The following is a 16,461-nucleotide window of genomic DNA, read 5'->3' on the forward strand; positions in this document are numbered from 1 at the left end:
CCACTTTTTGAAGTTTTTTTAATTTTGTCTTTAGTATGAGAGAAAATTGACTTGATGATATCTTTGCATTTAAATGAAAGTTTTAAGTTAGGAATGTTATTTAAGATTTTTGCTATATTGTCTGAAGGATAACCTATGTATGATATAGATCTATACATAACTGCTGAGTTGGAGTGGAAAAAAATCTTATCTTAAATATGTCCTTTTAGGAAGCTCTGATGATGGCACGTTATGTGTTGAAAGTACTTAGCTGATATAAAAAATATATTTTTTACACACTATCAAAAGTTTTTTGAAAACATACACCTGTTTGCCTTTTTGACCTTTTTTTGATAAGTCACCTTTTATCGAGATGTGGCTTCTTTTTCAAAATATACCTAAAAATATAAATTATAAATAAATTTTCAGATTAACAGGTTTCTATAATCGTAGTTAACCATATTACCCCAAGCTGTGGGTGAAAAAATGTGATATAATTCAGGAATTTTTGAAACCGATCAGGTGTTGTAAAGACGATGCCAGGAATAACTTCTACTAAAATGTAACCAAAAATATTGTGCGCTTTTTTTATATTGCGCTTTTCATTTGTTAAACTTGCAATTTTTAAAGATTTTTAATTTTGCAGCTTAGGATATTGATTTTAGAGAAAAACTTTTTGATATAAAGTTGTAGTAAATTAAAAAACCTACAATTTGAGCTATGGTAAGTTTAATTTAGTTTATTGGTTATTGCAAAACAGCCTGCGAAAAGTCCAAAATGGCCGTTTTTTTACAATTGCATTATTTATTGTACAAATCATTTTTTTATATTTTTTAAAGCTTTAAAATGAAGATCTTTCAATTTCAAGTATAAAAAAAATTATAAAGCCAGATTAACGAATTTGTTACTTAGATATTATAAATTGTTTATCCCAAGAGGTCAAATGTCAAAGGCTATAACTTTAAAAAAAATCGTAGAGTTGGTGAAACATCCAATCTCCTTCTAAAGCGTTATGTTTTTATATTCTGATGTAAATAAATGCGTAAAACATTTTTAAACGTCTAATTTTTGGGTTTGAAAATAAGGGGGAAAATTTCGTTATAAACATTTAGAGCTGAAGCGGCCCTGTACATCCTATGAGTTTTTAACTTACAGATTATTGTTGCTGAAGACGAAACGAAGATTTATAAGAAAATAAAAAAATTCTACGACCAACTGAAGCCGAGATAATTTTTGGGTTTGAAAATAAGGGGGCAAATTTCGTTATAAACATTTAGAGCTGAAGCGGCCCTGTAGATCCTATGAGTTTCTAACTTATAGATTAAAGTTGCTAAAGAGGAAACGAAGATTTATAAAAAAATAAAAATTTTCTACAACCAACTGAAGCCGAGATAATTGTTTTTTTTTTCTTAAATCGTAGTGCCTTTATTTATAACAATTAAGAAATTATTTTACAGTCATTGACTAAAGAAAGACTTATATTATCTTAAAATAAGAATTATTATAAAATATAATTACTTTTAATTATAAAAAATTATTTTTAAAATCGGTGCTTTTGCGAGCGGCCGAAATTTGCAAATCGCCCGGCTCGCTTCAAATCCGCGCGCTAAGAAAATTTTTACGTAACTTGTATTAAATTTTGACCGAAAACAATTTAATAATATTACCATTATAATATACAGTCTATTTACCACTGTATTTGTTTTTCTTGATAAACTTTTATATGTGAAATCTCATTTCTGAAGAAATAATATTGCAAAAATGATACATATTATAATATGAAATATATAAATATATTTTTAATTTTCTCATTGTTATATAAATATAATAATAATAATGTTACTTCTTATTATATTAAATTTATATAACAATGAAAAAATTAAAAATATAGTTATATATTTCATATAATATTATATGTATCATTTTTGTAATATTATTTCTTCAGAAATGAGATTTCACATATAAAATTTTCACAAAGAAAAACAAATACAGTGGTAAACAGACTGTATATTATAATGGTAATACATATTATTAAATTGTTTTCTGTCAAAATTTAATACAAGGTTCGTAAAAATTTTTCGAGCGCGCGTATTTGAAGCGAGCCGGGCGATTTGGAAAGCACCGATTTTAAAAATAATTTTTAATAATTAAATGTAATTATATTTTATAATAATTTTTATTTTAAGATAATATAAGTCTTTCTTTAGTCAATGACTGTAAAATAATTTCTTAATTGTTATAAATAAAGGCACTACGATTTAAGAAAAAAAAAACAATTATCTCGGTTTCAGTTGGTTGTAGAAAATTTTTATTTTTTTATAAATCTTCGTTTCGTCTTCAGCAACTTTAATCTGTAAGTTAGAAAGTCATAGGATGTACAGGGCCGCTTTAGCTATAAATGTTTATAACGAAATTTGTCCCCTTATTTTCAAAACCAAAAATTATCTCGGCTTCAGTTAGTCGCAGAAATTTTTTAGTTCTTTATAAATCTTCGTTTCGTCTTCAGCAACAATAATCTGTAAGTTAAAAACTCATAGGATCCAGCTCTAAATGTTTATAACGAAATTTGACCAATTATTTTCAAACCTAAAAATTAGAGGTTTAAAAATGTTTTACGCATTTATTTACATCAGAATATGAAAATATAACTCTTTAGAAGGAGATTGAATGTTTCACCAACACTCTACGATTTTTTTTCAAAAATTTGTAGTCTTCGACATTTGACCTCTTGGGATAAACAGTTTATAATATCTAAGCAACAAATTCGCTAATCTGGCTTTACAACTTTTTTGGTATTGAAAGATCTTCATTTTAAAGCTTTAAAAAATATAAAAAAAATTATTTGTACAATAAATAATGCAATTGTAAAAAACGGCCATTTTGGACATTTCGCAAGCTGTTTTGCAATAACCAATAAAAGAAATTAAACTTACCATAGCTCAAATTGTAGGTTTTTTAATTTACTACAACTTTCTATTAAAAAGTTTTTCTCTAAAATCAATATCCTAAGCTGCAAAGTTAAAAATCTTTAAAAATTGCAAATTTAACAAATGAAAAGCGCAATATAAAAAAAAAGCGCACAATATTTTTGGTTACATTTTAGTAGAAGTTATTCCTGGCATCGTCCTTTACAACACCTGATAGGTTTCAAAAATTCCTGAATTATATCCTGAAATCGACCTATTTTTCACCCACAGCCTGGGGTATATACAAATATGTGGTGGATTCGACAAATATTCAAAATATCTCGATAAATACTGGCTTATCGAAAAAGTACTAAGTGGTAAAAAAGTTTTAAAAACATTTTGTTTAACTAATGGTGCCACAATTATAATTTAATTGGAACGTACACAAAAGTTTGGGGGGTTTAAGGGAACAAAACCCCCATAAATTTTTTATGAGGTGCACAAATTTCACTTTAATTTTTTTTACGATGCTGCTGCCATAAGAATGCCACTTGTCCATTTTCATTAAAAAAATCTCTAAAAGTTGTCGATATATGAAAAAAAATCAATTTTCATTTTGTAACTTCAAAGGGCTGTAACTTTTTTTGTGTGCACTATTGTTTATAGGTAAGTGAGGTTCAATCAACCTACATGTATTTTTGACCCCAGAATCTGTGGTTTAATTTATGACCAATCTTTTCGGGACTCCCTGTATATTTAATACATTACATAGTTATGTCTTTTATGAAAAATAAACATGATCAGTTAAATTATTGTTTTATTTGCTCCATTCTAGATTTTCAGTCTTTATATTTTTGATTAAGGCAAGGTGGACTTACAACTTGAGAGATTGAGCTAGTAAGGGTAAACGATAATTATCATATTTGGTTGAAATATTATTTTTCAATATTAATTATCTGTGTTAGTTTATCGCTTCAACTATAAAAATGTGTATCACAATTATTGGTTATTAAAAAATATAAGTGGTATTTAAATTGATTTTATTAAATTGATGCAATTGTGGTACTGGATTGTAAATATAGTAATCATGAAGCATAATTAATATTAAAACTCTTGTTCTTCGTATCGTCTACATATTTAGCCAAGCAACCAATATCCTCTCGAACCAAACCCTGTTACGCCGATGGCCTTGAATTGCATCGCCCAGATTTACTGCGATCTAAGCAGGTGCAACACTACCTGTCGTCCTTAACGCAACGGCCCTTAAGGCCTGTATTCGCCGGTCAACGCAGCTTCCCCATTGACAGGTATCTTTTTGTGGTAAATTATTTGAGAAACTGTGGCAGGTGCAAAGTGCGGTACGTCATGATGCGTTCCGAGTTTCTTTTTATTATACGGCCTCGGAGATGGTACTGAATTGTGAGGAAAGGGGTCTTATGTGTGGTACCATTTATTATTTTTGTGTCAGGTCTTACGTACTTGAATTAAAATCGTATCACTTTTATGACTGAGAATATTTTTACATAATAGAAATTCAATATTATATACAGGATGTAACAAAAATGTAGGTCATAAGTTAAATTATATATCTTAGGTCCAAAAATATTTCGATTGAACCTAACTTACCTTAGTACACCACATTATCACTTACTTTATAAACAGAATTTCAGCCCTTTAAAGTTACAAAATGAAAATCGATTATTTCCAATATACCAACAATATTTTAACTGTTAGAGATTTTATGTACAAAATGAAAATGTGGCTTTCTTATACGGCATGAACATCTTAAAAAAACTGTAACATTTGTGCCTCCATAAAAATTTTATGGGAGTTTTGATTGTTCCCTTGAACAAATGTGTTTCCCTTGAATAAGGGCAAGATTGAGGATAAAAGAAGCATTTGCGCTCAAATAGACACTAAGAACCAAAGAAAAGACGTTAGATATGCAGCAACTAAAACGAAACAAGCATAAATAAAAGAAAATAATACAGGAAAGATGGAAAATGTAAACATGAACAACAAGAATATAGAGGAGATTGCAGAACAACTAACAAAAACTTTGATTGAATCAGCTAAACAAGTAACAACAACAAACCAAATAGGATAAATATCTATATCGACTGAGACCGAGTACCTCATGGAGAAAAAAAGGATTCTCTAAAGACAAAGAAATCGAAAATCCATACAATTTGTGGAAATAAACAAAACAGTTAACAAAATGCTAAGAACAGATAGACGCAAACATCAAGAAGACGTAACAGAAAAAGTAATTCAAATAAAAGGGAATATGAACTCTTTAAGACCATCTCTAAAAAAAAAAAGAATGTGTGTGTACTTTGTACGCACGTAAAAAGTTATACTTCTATTATGATTTAAACTAAATTAATATACTTTTTATTTGTATTTTATTTAAATATTAAACTAATTTATACTTACCCCTTCTCAAACATTTTTATTAAAACAGTGCCAAGAATTAAAATAATACAAGAATAAAACACACAGAAACACATTAAAAATGCCACAAATGATTTCTGAACATTAATTCTCGGAAATTTTTTTAACTAAATACATATTTTCTGTAAATAAAATTATATAATAAATATTTTTACAATCATAAAATGTATAAAAAAAATAAAAAAAAATAAAAGTTTCCATTGGGATTCGAACCAGCTTTTATCAGCGCGGTTGGTATTGGGATTCATTCGCCTTGACTAACTAAACCTATTAAACTTTTGACATTTTGAATTCAATCAAATAATTATTATTTTGATTTTGAATTGAAATGATTTAGAATTGAAAAAATACAACAAAACATAGAGTAAGAAAACAATATATTAGATGAATATTGATAGAATTTTTGATGGTAATCAAATTATGTAAATAAAAGTATTACATACTAACCATAGATACTATGTATTTTGGTAGGTTCAAATAGGTATAGGTACCTACCTATGGAATTTTTTATTAGGATACTGATACATTTAACAATAATTATTACGTACCTCTTGCTTTTAAAAACTATTTAAAAGTCACTACAGTTATAAAACTTTTGTTTCTGTCCTCACAACAATAAAACTAATATATTATACAACATTTGTTTACCTCCATATTGAACAATTATTTATTATTGACAGATCATTTCAACATCCAATCAGAGCCCGTATAACGACTAATGCAATACCATACTGTCGGTGTGCGCATGCGCGCAGATCAACAATAAATTCACCCTCAATCTCAATCGCGCCTAAAGAAGTATAGCTTCAAAAATAGAAATGTTTAAAATAAAAGATGAAGAGGGAAAAGAAATCAATGATAAAGACAAGATGGTCCAGAGAATTGAAGAATACTACAAGAATCTAAGATAAGAACACCAGAAAACGTACAACAAAAAATCCACAAGGAAGAATTTCCTGTAGCTGGCTGTATACCATTAATTACAAGTAAAATTTAATAAAAAATTTTGGTCCTGGTAAAAGGTATATTATTTTAAAAAGCCCTATAGGGCTACAAACATCGAACAAAACGTTTTCGCTCTAAAAAGAGCATCATCAGTGTTGCCTAAAATAAGTATAACCATATTAATTATCAAAATGTTAAACTTAAAATGATGACCAAGGTAGAAGCAAAGTTTGGTTATACTTACAAGAACATGGTGAGCCAACCAAAAAATACGAAGGTCAAAGCCTTTCAAAAATGGACTAAAAGTCACATCAAAATGCTAACATAGCAAATTCCAAAGGATGGATATAATCCCTAAGGATACGGCCCTAGGATAACATATGACTCCCACACGTTGTAAGTGGGTCAAAGGTAACAAATTAGGTCATTATGTTACAAGAGCTGACAGGCAACTAAGATGTGAGATATCAAAAGCGAATCTGTCTGATGTCAAGACAACAATTGTCAATGGAACTTGAAGTATCATGAAAAGTTGGTTACACAGCTACTAAATTTATAGTTGTTTATAGTACAAGCAATGATAACAGCTAACATCAGTGTGTTGGAATTATAAAAATAAAGAGTTAGTGAGAATAGATTATCTAGATGTAAAATAGAAGGGGGGAATTTGAGTACCCACAATCATCAATGAAGTGTACGTAAATTGATGAAGAAAGGTAGGCAAAACAACATACAGAGAATGTAATGTATGGTTTGTGATTTGAAATTAAATAATTTATATTTGTGAACCAACACAAATGATGGCTGAGAGACTGGCTGAAAAATTAGAGACAAAATAGGGGTCGTGATATCAAATGCTGAAAAAGTTGTAAATGCAAAATCTTATTTATCAGTTAATAAAATATAGATGGGTTCATCAACACAAATTTACAAGACTGAAAAGGTTGTATTACAAGCTTAGTCCAAATTTCTTTATTATGTCCTTTTATGTTAAATAACATCTAGGGCAAAGAAAAATTAATAACTTGGATGAAAGTGTCTAAGCTACAATTAAAGTGGGGTCAGATGAAGATAAGTGTTGAGTAAGATTATTGAGTATATGAGAAAATTAAAAATTGTGTTTATTTAATTAAATTAGTAGATAAAACAGAATAAAAAGGGTGGATAGATAGATGAGTTTGTGGTATAAAAAGTAAATTTGACATCACTATTGAGACTAATGAACATTATTGAGAAACTGGGGACTCCAGAGACCAGGCAACCAAACAAACCAAATGATGAATGAAAGGTTGGCTGAATGGAATAACTACTATATGTGTGAAACTTGAAAGATTTATTGTACAATATTATTGGTTGATTTAGTTTAGAATGAAATAGTTATGATTGGACACTAAACGAAAAACGGTTTGAAAAAGATGATGTGGAGAGAATGGGATAGATATTGAATATACAGGGTGTAACAAAAATACAGGTCATAAATTAAACCACATATTCTGGAACCACAAATAGTTCGAATGAACCTAACTTACCTTAGTACAAATATGCACACAAAAGAAGTTACAGCCCTTTGAAGTTACAAAATGAAAATCGATTTTTTTTAATATATCGAAAACCATTAGAGATTTTTTGTTGAAAATGGATATGTGGCATTCTTATGGAAAGAACATGTTAAAGAAAAATTATAGTGAAATTTGAGCACCCCATAAAAATTTTATGGGGGTTTTGTTCCCTTAAACCTCCCCAAACTTTTGTGTCCGTTCCAAATAAATTATTATTGTGGTGCCATTAGTTAAATTCAATATTTTTAAAACTTTTTTGCCTCTTAGTATTTTTTTCGATAAGGCAGTTTTTATCGAGTTGCGGCTTCTTTTTTAATATGTTTACATAAAAATTTTATGAGGGTTTTGTTCCTTTAAACCCCCCAAATGTTTGTGTACGTTCCAATTAAACTATTACTGCGGTACCATTAGTTAAACACAGTGTTTTTAAAACTTTTTGCTTCTTTGTATTTTTTTGATAAAGCATCTTTTATCGAGATGTGGCTTCTTTTTTAATATGGTTCAAAATATACTTAAAAATGTAAATCATAAATAAATTTTCATATTATTACCAAGTCTCCATAATCGTACTTTACCATATACAAATATGTTGTGGATTTGACAAATATTCAAATATCTCGATAAAAACTGACTTTTGGAAAAAGTACTAAGAGACAAAAAAGTTTTTAAAAACTTGTGTTTAACTAATGGCGCTACAATAATAATTAAATTGGAACGTACACAAAAGTTTGGGGGGGTTTAAAGGAACCAAACCCCCATAAAATTTTTATGGGGTGTCCAAATTTCATTATCATTTTTTCTTAAAATACTACTGCCATGGGAATACCACCTGTCCATTTTCAATAAAAAATCTCTAATAGTTTTCGATATATTGGAAAAAATCGATTTTCATTTTGTAACTTCAAAGGGCTGTAACTTTTTTTCCGTGCACATTTGTACTAAGGTAAGTTAGGTTCAATCGAAATATTTTTGGTCCGAGAATATGCGATTAAATTTATGACCTGTATTTTTGTTACACCCTGTATATAGTTGTGTACAAGTTGTGACAAATGGATGTTGTGGATATAGTTGAAATTGCTTTGTTTGGGAGAAGAAAAAATTTTTTTGAAGAAAGGAATAGATGATTATCGAAAATTGAGTGAACATGTGGATGTGAATAAGAAGAGAAAAGAAAGAAATAGAAACAATATTAGTAGTTGCGAATAATTAGGAGAAATAAAGATAATATAAGAAACAGATTTATGTAATTTATGAGAAAAGTTGACGATGTAACGGTTGAAAGTCACTATTGAAAGACACATGGCGATTAACACAATTTGGACTTCTCTGTTTCTCTTTGACTATTTCAAGGTCCTCGTAGAGGTCCAATCTCAGAAAGTTTTTATCGGGAATGTTATGTATTAGGGATACGTTATCAGGGATATTGAGAGTATGGTTGTTTTGTTTAAGATGTTGAGAGAAGGTTGATGTATTCTCTCTTTTAGTATGTTCAAGTGAACGGGAGGCAAGTGACCTACAAGTTCTCCCTATATATGTGGCATCACAATCAGAGCATTGCAATTTATAGACACCGCTACGATTCATGTAGGTAATAGGGTCTTTGGAGTTGGAAAGGCACTGTCCTAAATTACTTGATACCTTAAATGAAATTTGAATGTTATCAACTGATCTTTTAATAACATCTCTAATATCTCCAGACAAACGTTCATGATGATATGGTAAGGAAGTGTAAATGGGTTTGGTGGTCAAATCTCTGGGGAACGCAGCCTCTCTCAAGACTCTCAGTTGTCTCTTATGGATAAGCTTGTCTATGATGTTAGGTTCGTAACCATTATTGAAGGCTATTTGTTTGAGAATGTTCAATTCTTTGTTGTAATTGGATTGTGATAGAGGGGTAGTTTCTAAACGGTGTATGAAACTGTGAAATGCTAAATATTTGTGTGAAATGGGGTGATTAGATGATAGGGGTATGACATGGTCTGTCTGTGTTGGTTTCCTATAGATACTGAAATCGAAATGGTCATTTAATCTGGTGATAGTGAGGTCAAGAAAGTTAATGGATTGAGATGATTCTAGTTCTATGGTGAACTTAATATTAGGATGGATTTGGTTAATTTTAGAAAGAAGTGAATCAGCTGAATTAGAATTCCGGGCTATGAATAACAAACAGTCATCCACATAACGAAACGAGTGTAAACCTGTTTCTTATATTATCTTTATTTCTCCTAATTATTCGCAACTACTAATATTGTTTCTATTTCTTTCTTTTCTCTTCTTATTCACATCCACATGTTCACTCAATTTTCGATAATCATCTATTCCTTTCTTCAAAAACATTTTTTCTTCTCCCAAACGAAGCAATTTCCACTATATCCACAACATCCATTTGTCACAACTTGTACACAACTATATATATTCAATATCTATCCCATTCTCTCCACATCATCTTTTTCAAACCGTTTTTCGTTTAGTGTCCAATCATAACTATTTCATTCTAAACTAAATCAACCAATAATATTGTACAATAAATCTTTCAAGTTTCACACATCTAGTAGTTATTCCATTCAGCCAACCTTTCATTCATCATTTGGTTTGTTTGGTTGCCTGGTCTCTGGAGTCCCCAGTCTCTCAATAATATTCATTAGTCTCAATAGTGATGTCAAATTTACTTTTTATACCACAAACTCATCTATCTATCCACCCTTTTTATTCTGTTTTATCTACTAATTTAATTAAATAAACACAATTTTTAATTTTCTCATATACTCAATAATCTTACTCAACACTTATCTTCATCTGACCCCACTTTAGTTGTAGCTTAGACACTTTCATCCAAGTTATTTATTTTTCTTTGCCCTAGATGTTATTTAACATAAAAGGACATAATAAAGAAATTTGGACCAAGCTTGTAATACAACCTTTTCAGTCTTGTAAATTTGTGTTGATGAACCCATCTATATTTTATTAACTGATAAATAAGATTTTGCATTTACAACTTTTTCAGCATTTGATATCACGACCCCTATTTTGTCTCTAATTTTTCAGCCAGTCTCTCAGCCATCATTTGTGTTGGTTCACAAATATAAATTATCTAATTTCAAATCACAAACCATACATTACATTCTCTGTATGTTGTTTTGCCTACCTTTCTTCATCAATTTACGTACCTACACTTCATTGATGATTGTGGGTACTCAAATTTCCCTCTTCTATTTTACATCTAGATAATCTATCCTCACTAACTCTTTATTTTTATAATTCCAACACACTGATGTTAGCTGTTATCATTGCTTATACTATAAACAACTATAAAGGCTATAGCGGGATAAGATGGTCAAAAATGCCCCCGCAGCGATCAGCCCCGCTACTTATGTTTTCGATAAAGGTTATAAAATTATGCCCTCATGCAAATTTTTAGCTTCCCAGAGGTCCTAAAACGTCTTAAATCGAGAAAAGAAGAATTTTTAGGTTTTATTTTTTTGTGAGCGCAATTTTACTTTAAAAAATCTGAAAAAATTCAAGAGGTTGTATCTTTTGAATTAAAAACAACCTATTTTTTTCAGATTTTTGTAATAAAAAATGAGCCCAGAAAAATTTTTTAAAATTTTCTAAAAATTTTTAGGTTATGATAATATGATTTGGTCAACTTTTAAATAGTATTTTTTTGTGTACTTTTTGCCGTTCTTTTAAATGGCAGAAGCAGAATTTTTAATATCTGAGCGGAAAGAACCAAAAAATCGAAAAAACCGTTTTTGGCTGTCTCGAGATGCATCTCGGGACAGCCAATTTTAGGATTTAGGATCCTGACTACAACAACTGAAAAAAAAACTAAAATTGTGAATTTTGTCATAAAATTTGGTATGTGTGGTTATAATAATATTTTGAACAACTTTTCCAAATAACTTATCGATATCTGTAACGCGAAGCAAATCGAATCGCGTATCGAAAATTCACCCTGTTTGTAGTAGGCCGCGTTTAAAATTTAAAGTTCAGTTGACTATTTTAAAAATTGTGAACCATCACCCTCTATGACTCTGCAAAATTTCAAATATGTATATATTTTTATAGCCGAAACATAGGGGTGACTTCATCTTAAATGCGACACACTGTATCTTGTCAATTTGTTAATTTATTGCAACTAATATAGTCGTATTTTTATAGATTCAAAATATACAATCAAAGTACTGACTAATTCACTAATTTTATCATAAAAAGTTCAAATTGATTGCATTGAAGTATGGAACTAATTATTAATGTGTATTAATAAATAATTAATGTGTATTAATAATGTGTATATAATTATGTGTAATAATATAATATACAGAGTGAGTTTTATGTATAGAAACCCTCAATTATCTCGGAAATGGCTTGCACGAATTTTATGGATTGTGGTGGGTTGGAGTTTTCTAATGTGGCCGATATTATAATACTTACATTGTTGTCAGATCTTCCGTTTTTCTGAAAATCTTATTAACTTTCTTATTTTAAATGGAACACCCTGTATATTTTTGCATTTTGAAGTCCCTAAGAAATACTGATTATTTTCCATGTTATATTTCCTATACCTAAAGGCCATAATTTCGGAGTTATTGCTACATTTATTTAAAAAACTTTTTAAACAATAAATTATAAAAATCAATTTTTTCGACCTGCGTAGACATTATTTTACGTTCGTTGGACCATTGGGAACAAAAAAATTCTCCTGTAATTTTTCTCTAAAGTTTATCGTTTTTGAGTTATAAATAATTTAAAACTGAAAAGAAATCGAAGAATTACGATTTTCAAGGTTAAAAAACACAAATCAAAAATATTATCTTTGAAACTGCCAAGTACCTATAGAAATTCAAGCTAAAGCCATATTTTATCAGTTACCAATAAGTAATTTGAGCTTGTTTCATTCTAAAATATTGTTTTTTAGTTGTTAATGCAGCCCGATCGCCCGTCCTCTCATATGCGCTTCATTAACATTTATTAAAAAGCAATGTTTTAGAATAAAACGTGCCAAAAAATTTTATAGCCAGCCTCTGGAAGAAGGGTTTTGGGTACTCCGCAGTTTCAAAAATATTTTTTTTTATTTTTGCTTTTGAACCTTGAAAATCGCCATTATTCGATTTTTTTCAGTTTTAAATTGTTTATAACTCGAAAACGATTAACTTTAGAGAAAAATTACAAAAAACCTTTTCTTGTTCCCAATGACCCAAAGAACGTAAATAGTCTACACGTACCAAAAAAATTGATTTTTATAATTTCTTAAATTTGTTTTTTTAATAAATGTAGCAATAACTCCGAAACTATGGCATTTAGGTATAGAGTATATATCATAAAAAATAATCAGTATATCTTAAGGACTTCGAAACGCAAAACATATACAGGGTGTTCTTTTGAAATAAGAAAGTTCATTAGATTTCCAGAAAAACGGAAAATTTGACAACAATGTAATAATTATCACTGTAATATCGGCTGCATTACAAAACCCCTACCCACCAAAACCTATGAAAAACGTGCAAGTCATTTCCGAGATACTTGAGGGTTTTTATACATAAAACTCACTCTTTTATTATAATAATTATAATAATATTATATTAATACGCATTAATTGGTTCAAAATTTCAATGCAATCAATTTGAACCTTTTATGATTAAATTAGTGAATTAGTCAGTATTCTCTTTGTATATTTTGAATCTATAAAAAATACGACTATATTAGTTGCAATAAATTATCGAATTGATAAGATACAGTGTGTCGCATTTAAGATGAAGACACCCCTATGTTTCGGCTATCAAAATATATACAGATTTGAAAATTTGGGCAGTCATACAGGTTGATGGTTCACAATTTTTAAAATAGTCAACTGAACTTTAAATGTTAAACGCGGCCTACTGCGAATCCACAAACAGGGTGAATTTTCGATATGCGATTCGATTTGCTTCGCGTTACAGATATCGATAAAAGTTATTTGGAAAAACTGTTCCAAATATTATTATAGCCCCACATACCAAATTTTATGACAAAATTCACATTTATAGCATTTTTTTTCAATTGTTGTAGTCAGGATCCTAAATCCTAAAATTGGCTGTCCCGAGATGCATCTCGAGACAGCCAAAAACGGTTTTTTCGATTTTTTCGTTCTTTCCGCTCAGATATTAAAAATTCTGCCTTTGCCATTTAAAAGAACGGCAAAAAGTACACAAAAAAATACTATTTAAAAGTTGGCCAAATCATATTATCATAACCTAAAAATTTTTTGAAAATTTCAAAAATTTTTTTCTGGGCTCATTTTTCATTACAAAAATCTGAAAAAAATTAGGTTGTTTTGTATTCAAAAGATACAACCTCTTTTTCAGATTTTTTGAAATAAAATTGCGCTCACAAAAAAATAAAACCCAAAAATTCTTCTTTTCTCGATTTAAGACGTTTTAGGACCTCTGGGAAGCTAAAAATTTGCATGAGGGCATAATTTTATATCCTTTATCGAAAACATAAGTAGCGAGACTGATCGGTGCGGGGGCATTTTTGACCATCTTATCCCGCTATAGCCTTTAGTAGCTGTGTAACCAACTTTTCATGATACTTCGAGTTCCATTGACAATTGTTGTCTTGACATCAGACAGATTCGCTTTTGATATCTCACATCTTAGTTGCCTGTCAGCTCTTGTAACATAATGACCTAATTTGTTACCTTTGACCCACTTACATCGTGTGGGACTCATATGTTATCCTAGGGCCGTATCCTTAGGGATTATATCCATCCTTTGGAATTTGCTATGTTAGCATTTTGATGTGACTTTTAGTCCATTTTTGAAAGGCTTTGACCTTCGTATTTTTTGGTTGGCTCACCATGTTCTTGTAAGTATAACCAAACTTTGCTTCTACCTTGGTCATCATTTTAAGTTTAACATTTTGATAATTAATATGGTTATACTTATTTTAGGCAACACTGATGATGCTCTATTTAGAGCGAAAACGTTTTGTTCGATGTTTATAGCTCTATAGGGCTTTTTAAAATAATATACCTTTTACCAGGACCAAAATTTTTTATTAAATTTTACACGTACAACAAAAACTTACAACAAAAGTTCGGAACGTAAATTATGAGCTGCAATCCGAAATTAGCAGAAGTGAGATAAAAAATGCCATTCGAGAAACAAAGAACAATAAAACAGCCAGTAAAGATGGGGTAACAGTGGAAATGTTGAAAAACTGAGGAAACTTAGAAAGACTCTACAGATACTGTTGAACAAAATACTTCAAGAGAAAAGAATACCAGACAACTAAAATAAAGCAGTAACAGTGTTACTATTCAAAAAGACAGACAAAGGGTACCCCCCGTTAAGATAGGCAAAATGCCCTCACTCCCAGAATTCAATTTTATTATTTTTTTTACGTTCTATGCAATTAAAAAATGAGATAACGCGGATTTTTAGCTCGCCACCCCCTTGCCCCTCCCCCCACAGCCAAAAACGTAGATTTTTAGATTTAATTTTTTTTAGTTAGGTTGCAATTGATTTAAAAAATTCAAAAAATTCACACGTGTAGCTAAGGCTTTTACAAAACATGTCTATTTTTTATGGACCCGTAGGTCGAGTGTACATAACCTCAAACTTTTTTCTAACTTTTTTAAAACCTATAACTTTTTTTTGGAGGGGGCTGCAGGTCCAGTTTTTTTGAATTTTGTGTATTTTATCAAAAGCTATCTGTCTAATTTTTTTCAGATTTTTCCGTCAGGTGCGCAATCTTGAAAAATCAGGAAAACTGTATTTTTAGGGGGTTTCTAGGGATTTTCTCCATTTTATAGACTGCAACATAGATCAACTGAAGGTGTTTTTAATAGATTATGTATAATTTGAAATAACTGAGTATTTTAGGATTATCAAAAATTGGGCAAAACACCTTTAAACCGCCCAAAGCCATGTTTTTTTTAAGTTATGTAAGGGTTTTTGCGGGCTTAATGATATTTTTTGAGGTCGATAAAGCCTGAATATTTTTTTTTCATTTTTTTACGTTGTATGTGATTAAAAAATAAGACTAATCGCATTTTTAGCCCACCACCCCCTCCCCTGCCCCCACAAAAACGTCAATTTTTCTATTTTTTTTGTTTAGTTAAGTTGCAATTAATTTAAAAATTTTATGGTACTTCTACAAAACATATCTATTTTTTTATAGACCCGTAGGTCGAGTGTACAATACATATAACCTTTTATAACCAATACATATAAACTTTGAGTTGGTCACTTTATGACTTTCATAATAATAATTTTTAATTGAGCTATTAAGCCTTGTTTCGCGTTTTTCAAATTTTAAATTGCATGTAACTCGACAACAGTCAATTTTATAGAAAAATCACAAGAGACCTTTTTTGCTCAGGTTGATCCAGAGAATCTAAAACAAATTTGTCCTAAGTGAAAAAATTGATTTTTTGAATTCGTTTAAAAAATTGTTTAAACAATTTTCCGACCGCGGTACTGCCTGGCACCTTGTGGATTTGTTATAAGAACCTGTTTTTGAGTAAGTTTGTGCAAAAACATGAATCGGAATAATTTACCTAATGGGGACAAGCATACAGCATGGACTATTCGCATTATGAGCAAAACGAAGATGGTTTGGAAAACATTAAACGA

The sequence above is a fragment of the Diabrotica virgifera genome, chromosome 9, assembly GCF_917563875.1.
Source record: "Diabrotica virgifera virgifera chromosome 9, PGI_DIABVI_V3a".
Taxonomy (NCBI): Eukaryota; Metazoa; Arthropoda; class Insecta; order Coleoptera; family Chrysomelidae; genus Diabrotica; species Diabrotica virgifera.